The sequence below is a fragment of the Copadichromis virginalis genome, linkage group LG12 (assembly GCF_057382275.1).
Source record: "Copadichromis virginalis isolate Kocher_CV1m ecotype Utaka linkage group LG12, C_Virginalis_male_GT1.1, whole genome shotgun sequence".
In the NCBI taxonomy this organism is placed as follows: Eukaryota; Metazoa; Chordata; class Actinopteri; order Cichliformes; family Cichlidae; genus Copadichromis; species Copadichromis virginalis.
This window is the reverse complement of record NC_140629.1, coordinates 19853113-19862663: the sequence shown is the minus strand read 5'-3', so window position 1 is coordinate 19862663 and position 9551 is coordinate 19853113. Positions and strand designations below refer to the sequence as shown.

The window sequence follows — 9551 nt, the reverse complement described above, 5'->3', positions numbered from 1 at the left end:
TTTTTTTTTACAGATTATATCTTTCCAGCCATCTCTCCAACCACCCATCCATCTTTCTTCTCTGCTTATTCCTGTTGACTTGAGGGGTGATGGACCATGAATCAGCATGAACTGTGTGAAATGCAGAAAAAAAAATACAGTGTGTTACAGCTCATACACATAGCTCATTTACACCTTAGTGCTATTTTTGAGTCATTTCGTCAACTGACATGAAATGTTTGGACTGAAACCTGGAGCACAGCACAGGGTGGCAAATGAATAATTATTATCCCATAATTTAATAAATGTATGATGTATGATTGTTAAATAGGGCTAGTGAAAGGTTTAGTGAATTTAAGCATATTTTAAAGTTAATGCTTTTTAGTTTTTTTAAAACTCTAAAAACATGTCCTATAACATACCTAGTAAGTCATTTGTTTTAGTGCCAAAAGACAAAAAATAGCTTGAAATAACCACTGAAATACTCGATATCCACCCAGAGGAAAACTCAGTGCCAAGACCTGAACAGTTTGATTTTTTTTTTTTAATTTAATTAAATGTAGCAACAAACTCTGATTGTGTCACAGAACATACAACTCAGTAAATAAGGCTGTTGCTTCAATCTCAGTGAGTCTTTTGTGTCTAACATTAGTCTTCTCTATTGTAGATACTTTTCTGGCTTGTTAGTTTGTTACAACATAAAACCTTCTAATCTTTTAAGGCTCTGTTTGTGAGCACAACCTGATAGTGCTCCTCTTCCTAATATTTAACATTTGGTGGTGGAACTTCTCACAGGAAATTTTACAAAGACCTATAAATGCTGTCCATTGCCATTCTCGGTGCATACACTGGTGTCCAGGAGTACAGAATATCACAATAATGTATATATAAAAAAAGAAAATGAAGAAAAATGCTGCCAGAAAAACAATTTATCATGTAAATAGTAAGCATTGGGAAGTATCCATCTCCTCCCATCTGTATTTGTTAAAAGTTCCGTGGCAGCACTGTACCTAAAGCAGTGATCGGTCTGCCCAGGGCTGCTTGGGCATGCTACAGCAGGCATCTCAGGGGTGTCAGTCATTGCTCAAGTCAGAGCTCAGGGTCCTGCACTCAGCTGTCAGGCCAACCCACTGTCCTGTGCTGGTTGCAGTATTTGAAATATTAAGCAGGAGCTCGGAAAGAGCAGAGTCAGGGTTTCACCTTTATGCACCTCACACGCATTGAGTGTTATGGACCTGTGCCACTCATCTGACATCTAATGGTCTGAACCCTCTTGACAATTTAAGGCCAGTAAATCATCATTTTTGCCCAAACTGTAACCTGCAAATGCATCAAAGAACCTCAAAATATCCCTAAATTTAGCATCACTGTTTTATTTCACATCTGTGCCATTTATTTATTTCTTTTTGTCAACCAAAGTAAAACCAATAATTAGAAACTCCATCAAAACTCATCAGTGTGTATTATTCTGTGTGCATTTTCTTTTACACAGGTGTGTGATTGTGTGGCCTGTGTGCATGTATATATTCATGATAAACCTGACAGATCTGTTTAGTTTAACCATGATGTGTTTGCTACCAACATACTCTCAGCTGCATAATTCTGACACTCAGTGTGCTCCAGTCTACTGACAGAGCAAAGCTCATAATCCATAGAGGAGCTTGGAGGGCAATAGTCTTGTTTACCATCAGCCTCTGGTAAATTAGACCTTTCGCTTCTTTCTGTATGCAGTATTTACTGCAAAACTATTGAACGTCCCCTGATTTATAAATAGTATCTGTCCCTATGATCTCTACTTAAAGTATATAGGTCATTTAATTGTATAATGTACAACACCCATGGTGGGTTGTTACATGTGGAACAACAAACTGTGTTGATACAATGCCTAAGACGGTCATATCTGCACTCACTTTTTCTCCACCAGCACAACTTCTTTTATGTGTAAAGACTGCAAAGGAAAGAAATCATTGTGTTGAAGCAGTAGCTGGAGAAGCATGATGCTGAATTACAGAAGAACCTCAAGGGACTACAGCTCCAACAACAGCCAGAAGATGAAGCTTGTTGTTCTGTTCCAAATACAAAAAGGAGAGATGAGATGTCAGAAATACTGCAATCTGCAAAGAAAGAAAAACTCATTTCAGTTTCAAATATGCAAACTGAGAACACCTTCAAAAAGCCAAAAAGTAAATACAGGACATTATAAAAACTCCCCAATTTTTTTCAACCACAGTTTAAATTCAGTTTGCACTATTTTTGATGAGCCGTTTATTACGTTTCTGGGAAACAACAAAACCACATTTCCTAACCAAATTAACACAAAAAAACAACAAAAGAAATGAAAAACAAGGCAGCACTTTCTTTATATAGAAGAGAGAGAAAACAGAATAACAAGAGTGATGTGCAGTGAACAAAGGATTGCAGTCTGAGGAGGTAAAAAATAGAGTGCTGACAATTGCTTTGCATCATTACCGTCGATTCTCAAGCGCTTGACACTTAAAGAGTCATTAGGCATTCTCCATCAATTGCAGGCTTATTTTATTCAAAATTCCAATGCTCGTGATTGTCTTTCAAATCACTTATAATTCTCTACGGTTTTGCTATTATTCCTGCGACTGCTCAAGTGCTCTGCAGTTGACTGTGAAGTGTGTGATTATAAGGATTCGGCTTTAATTCTGAAAATCTTAAAATCAAATTTACCAATTGGGATATTTCAGTAAAGCTTCATCTCATCCTCCACTCCTCTTCCTATTAGAGAATACGGGCATCAAACTAAATTATTAAGTATATGGATAAGACAATATATGTCAGAAAGTGTCAGAAATAGGAATTATATAGATAACAAGGAAATATATCAAAATAGCAGGCCTTTACTAAAATTGTGTTTCACATTTTTGATCTCAGCAGCTGATTTTAAGTCTGAAAAGTAACCATATGCAGATTACATGCTGGACTGTTTGTAGGTTTATTTTTGAACCAGGCAAGGTGAGGGTGGCATTTACAGTGGGGCAAAAAAGTATTTAGTCAGCCACCGATTGTGCAAGTTCCCCCACCTAAAATGATGACAGAGGTCAGTAATTTGCACCAGAGGTACACTTCAACTGTGAGAGACAGAATGTGAAAAAAAAAAATCCATGAATCCACATGGTAGGATTTGTAAAGAATTTATTCGTAAATCAGGGTGGAAAATAAGTATTTGGTCAATAACAAAAATACAACTCAATACTTTGTAACATAACCTTTGTTGGCAATAACAGAGGTCAAACGTTTACTATAGGTCTTTACCAGGTTTGCACACACAGTAGCTGGTATTTTGGCCCATTCCTCCATGCAGATCTTCTCGAGAGCAGTGATGTTTTGGGGCTGTCGCCGAGCAACACGGACTTTCAACTCCCGCCACAGATTTTCTATGGGGTTGAGGTCTGGAGACTGGCTAGGCCACTCCAGGACTTTCAAATGCTTCTTACGGAGCCACTCCTTTGTTGCCCGGGCGGTGTGTTTTGGATCATTGTCATGTTGGAAGACCCAGCCTCGTTTCATCTTCAAAGTTCTCACGGATGGAAGGAGGTTTTGGCTCAAAATCTCACCATACATGGCCCCATTCATTCTGTCCTTAACACGGATCAGTCGTCCTGTCCCCTTGGCAGAAAAACAGCCCCATAGCATGATGTTTCCACCCCCATGCTTTACAGTAGGTATGGTGTTCTTGGGATGCAACTCAGTGTTCTTCTTCCTCCAAACACGACGAGTTGAGTTTATACCAAAAAGTTCTACTTTGGTTTCATCTGACCACATGACATTCTCCCAATCCTCTGCTGTATCATCCATGTGCTCTCTGGCAAACTTCAGACGGGCCTGGACATGCACTGGCTTCAGCAGCGGAACACGTCTGGCACTGCGGGATTTGATTCCCTGCCGTTGTAGTGTGTTACTGATGGTGACCGTTGTTACTTTGGTCCCAGCTCTCTGCAGGTCATTCACCAGGTCCCCCTGTGTGGTTCTGGGATCTTTGCTCACCGTTCTCATGATCATTTTGACCCCACGGGATGAGATCTTGCGTGGAGCCCCAGATCGAGGGAGATTATCAGTGGTCTTGTATGTCTTCCATTTTCTGATGATTGCTCCCACAGTTGATTTTTTCACACCAAGCTGCTTGCCTATTGTAGATTCACTCTTCCCAGTCTGGTGCAGGTCTACAATACTTTTCCTGGTGTCCTTCGAAAGCTCTTTGGTCTTGGCCATGGCGGAGTTTGGAGTCTGACTGTTTGAGGCTGTGGACAGGTGTCTTTTATACAGATGATGAGTTCAAACAGGTGCCATTCATACAGGTAACGAGTGGGGGACAGAAAAGCTTCTTACAGAAGACGTTACAGGTCTGTGAGAGCCAGAGATTTTCCTTGTTTGAGGTGACCAAATACTTATTTTCCACCCTAATTTACGAATAAATTCTTTACAAATCCTACCATGTGAATTCATGGATTTTTTTTTCACATTCTGTCTCTCACAGCTGAAGTGTACCTCTGGTGCAAATTACTGACCTCTGTCATCATTTTAGGTGGGGGAACTTGCACAATCGGTGGCTGACTAAATACTTTTTTGCCCCACTGTACATGGATTCACATGTTACCACAACATGTTCCAATCCCAGGGCATCGAATACTCCAATTGTTGTCAAATGCCACATCTCAGAGATTAACCAGTGTGTCTTCATGCACCAGCCTTGGCATTACTAGACACCAAAAGATAATCTCTTTTAAAGAACAACACAGTTAGAGCTTTATCAGCCAGCAAACTGTGGTTTGGGAGTTTATTTGTTTGTTTTTTTTTAACTTTGTGTCCTTGGTTTTTACTGGCTGATTTGTTTCATTTTCTCTTGCTTCTTGCTTACATGAATGATGATTACAAGCCTGTTTTGCTCTTACTTTAATGGTTAGGTTTAGGCACTAAAAACTACTTGGATAAGGTAAAATATTATGGTTTGGATAAAAATTGTCCCGTTGTAACACTTGCAAATTGAAAATCAATTTTCACCATGCTACTCGAGGGGTCCTCTACAAGCATCCATAAGAGATGAGCTGAGAGGCAGACCCATCTCACTATTGCATAAACCAGGTGCATTACAGCACAGACACCAAAGGACATCTTATGCATATTTTTTAGATGCTAGCAGCTTTGACAAAATGACAGGATTTGAAGCCCTGGGAATGAGACTGTTGTGGTTATGCTATGTTCATTGCTCATTTCCTTATATAGCTGAATCTCCACAACAACTGCCTAGGGTTCGCAGAGATCCCAGATGTATATTTTAGTCAGATTGCACAGGTGTTTTTTTTTTATTTTTATGAAATTGTCAGTTTATGCCTAATGATGTCACATTGTGGTTTTCTGTTTCTGCTTTGATTAGTGATTAAAAAAAATAGAAATAATAGAAATGCAATTTTAACAAGTGAAGCACTTTATTCAGTTGACTTTTGCCGTGGACCCCAAATTAAGGTTTCTGTCACATTAAAGAACAAAATTATGGCATTCATCATCTGGATGCGAAACTTCCTAGACTGGAAAATTGGAGACATCACTGTATCTCCCCAAGACATGGAGTCTCGGGGAGCACTGGTCAGGTCACAGATGAAAAGGAGAGCTGATACAGCTACATTTCAGGGCCCAGTCCAAGAAGCAATGACTCTCCTGAAAGTGAAGAAAACTGCACCAGCTGATGTGACTGTCCAACACTCGGCTAGACAATCTACTCGAAAAAAGGTGTTATTCTTCCTCCCAAAACGCAGACAAGAAGGTAGCACAGCCAGCATGCCCTAAGCATAGCATAAGGCAAATGCCTATGCTATAAGTGATTGTTGTGTGTGTTCAGCTTTAGCTGATTTTAGTTGGTTAAGTGAAAACCTTGACCTCTCCTGGTCTCTGTCAGGGCTGTCCATTATCCCTTATATTAAGATTCTTTTCAAAACTTTTATGGACAGAATTTCTAGCTGTAGCCAAGGGATGGAGGATGTCGGACTCAGCATCTCGTCTCCTGCTTTTTGCAAATGATGTGGTTCTCTTGACTTCATTGAGCCATGACCTCCAGCTTGCAGTGGGGTGGTTTGCAGCTGAGCATGAAGCAGCTGGAATGAGAATTAGCACTTCCAATTCTGAGGCCACGGTTCTCAGGCTGGAAAAGAGTGAAGTGTCCACTCCGGGTCAGGGATGAGTGCTCCCCAAGTGAAGCACTTCCAGTATCTCAGGTTCTTGTTCACAAGTGAGGGGAAAGTAGAGTGCTAGACTGATAGACAGCTGGGTATGAAAGTAAAGCTGTCAATTTATAGAAATTAATCTATGTTGTTACCCAAACGTATGGTTATGAGCTGTAGGTAATGACCAAAAAATGTTAAACCACAAGCAGCAGAAATGAGTTTCCTCCAAAGCAGGGGCGGAGCGTGGGGGTGGCTTACTGGGCTTAAGCCCGGGTTGTTTTGTCAGAAGCCCGGGGTCTTTTGGAGTGTAATTTTTTCATAGTTAGATGCCTGGCTGACAACTGTATAAAACAAAAAGTGCAAGCAATATTCGAAGCACATAGTGCACACTGTGGGAATTTACGACTGTGCGTGAATCCCCCCTGATATTGGTATGATCCGAGCTCAGGCACTAAGCGACTGAGCGAGAGGGCGGGGCAGCTGCTGCCTGTGAGTGCACTGTTGGAGAAACGGAGCCAGCCATACTAAGGAGAGCTTAAGTTTGACCAGGTACCAAAGCAAATCATTCGTACCGTACAAATAATGTAAATATGACAGTGCATCACGAAAGATTGATATCAAACTGATCACTTGATCAATATTACGTTACTTGCTCCTTGAGTGAATCAACAAATGGCGAAATGAAAAGCCGAACAAATGCTTTTTTTTTTTTAGAGAGTCTTAGCTTATGTGTGTTTATTTCATATTTTCAGTTCTTACCCTCCCCGACTAAATCGGTTTCAGTTATGCACTGAAATATAAGAATGGACATTAGAGGGTTCTTTCAAAGAAAAAACTCAGGTAAATGTTATTTTATATATTATGCTTTGTATGTTGTTCAGTATATTTCTATGCAAAACAAGAGGGATTTCAGTACACAGCAGGATATTCACATTTGTAACCAGATATTTACATACACTTTAGGGAGAAAACCTAAAACATTTTTACTGTACAACATCAATTTAGAGTAAACTTTTGTTTTAGATAAATATTGAAATATAATTTTGAATTAGTTAAATGTCAGAATAAAGAGAGAGAGATCTGTCTATTTTTTTATCACTTTCATCAAATTTAGGAGTACATATACACTAAGTTTATTGTTAATTAATAAGAAAACTCCAGAGCATTCCATTCTGAGCTGAAGAAGCTTCTGATAGGTTAGTAGAGTCCATGTGAGTAAATTGGTGGCACAGCTGTGGATGCATATAAGGCAAAACACAGAGCCTGTTTCTGTAACATGGGAAAATCAAGAGATGTCAACCAAAACACCAGGGCCCTGTTTCAGGAAGCCGGTTTAGTGGAAAAACTGAGTAAGTATACCCTGAGTTAACGAAAACTCCGGGTTTTCGGTTTCACAAAGCGAGTTCAGATGAAGCCTGAGTGAGTCACTATGACGACACACTCCGTGAAGCTAACCTGCCCCCTAGCAGGTTTACTACAACTAACCCTGACTGTCTCCGCCCCTTTGTCGGAAACCTGACAGTAGGAAGTGTCAGACATGGCGTGCCCCTTCCTTGAAGAGCCAGTAGATCGTGAAGCACAAATTCTCCGCAGAGCTCTCCGCTGGGAGAGAGTGATTAGAGCGCGATTGGACATTTTATCATTTCCTGATGATTTTCTGTGCGAACGTTACCGTTTCTCAGCACAATCTCTAAGTTATTTGGATAACATCCTCAGGCCATATATTACGCATGTGACACATCGCGGACATGCTCTCAGTTCATTACATATTATTTGTATTGCACTTCGGTTTTTTGCAAACGGGAGCTTTCTGTATAATATTGGTGACGCTGAGCACGTTTCCAAGGCTACCGTCTGTCGGGCAGTCAGGAATGTTACAGTTGCACTGAAACGTCTCCTGCACTCGTTTGTGGTGTTCCCCGGTCATAGACCCACAAGATTTATCAAAGAGGGATGCCACAAAATTGCAGGTATCAGGATGACCAAAACTTAATTCATGATGTGGTGATACTTGAACTACTACTTAAATTTTACATTTATTCTCACGGTTCCCAGGCGTGATTGGCTGTATAGATGGCACTCACATTCCAATCATTGCTCCTTCAGTAAATGAAGGAGACTATGTGAACAGGAAGTCTTTCCACAGCATCAATGTACAGGTACATAGTTCCCTGTAGCATTTCAAACTAACAAATTATTTCATTATAGTAATGGATGCTAATTTGTGTTCTCTGCACTGTGAAGATCATATGTGATGCTGCCAACATTATCACAAATGTGGAAGCCAAGTGGCCAGGCTCTGTCCATGACTCACAAATATTCCGTGAATGTACACTGAGCACAAAATTTGGACATGGTGAGTTGAGAATACTGTAAAATATATAAAGACCAATTGCTTCAGGGACATTTGAACTGAAGTGTATCCTTCTGTCTTAGGAGAGTTCACTGGCTACTTGCTTGGTGATAGGGGGTATACATGTTTACCCTATTTGCTTACCCCTTACCCTGACCCTGAACCGGGCCCACAGCAGCGATATAATCTGGCTAATTGCAGGACAAGAGCCAGAATTGAAATGACTATCGGAATGCTTAAGGCCCGGTTCCAGTGCCTGCAAAGACTCAGGGTCACCCCAGAAAGGGCATGTGACATTATTGTGGCATGTGTGATTCTTCACAACATTGCCACAATTAGAGGAGAACACTGTCCTTCTGAACCAAACATCAGCAGTGATCCAAACCATGAACATCCTGACCCTCCCACGGACATACAAGATGGAAGCGCAGTCAGAGACACCATATGTCACAATCATTTCTTTTGACCCATCACCTCAACATGTTGAAAGACGAATAAACAGATTTTCTGTTCAACTGGCTTTATTGGTCGCCTGTATTTCCTGTACACAAAGTATTAAAAGATGTAAACCTCATAAAGTGTCTCTGTTGCTTCCTCCTCTGTAACAGCTGTCAATGTTTCTTCATTATTTTCCTGTAGTAAAGAAATAGACAACATTGCTGTTCTACTGTAAACTCATATAATCTGTGGAGTATTACTCACAACTGCATGTTGGTCTGGCTCAACAGGAGGCTGCACCAGATGCAGTACACCATCACCATCAACTGATAGAATATGAGGTTTATACAGGTCACTTATAACTTACAAGGGACCAAATGGCAATTAACAAACATACCAATCACCTTACACTTCATTGTCATTATGCTCTCAAAGACAACCAAGACTGAGGGAAGGCAAAATCAGTCGGAAAATAACTTCACTACAAAATAATCCATCATGGTAAAGAGTTTATCAAATGAATGAGCAGCACTGCAAAGGTGACTGTGAAGAAAGGATGTACGCACATCATGTATTATTTTGCATTTACCCACTAT

At 40.4% G+C, this 9551-nt stretch overlaps 1 long non-coding RNA gene across 1 annotated transcript; it reads left to right on the top strand.

Annotated features, from left to right (window-relative positions):
• The first annotated feature begins 7803 nt into the window (after positions 1-7803).
• Positions 7804-9036, top strand: LOC146696864 (uncharacterized). Its single transcript, XR_014923121.1, has 2 exons — positions 7804-8323; positions 8409-9036. It is a non-coding gene; the product is annotated as an uncharacterized LOC146696864 (long non-coding RNA).
• The last annotated feature ends 515 nt before the right edge of the window (positions 9037-9551 follow it).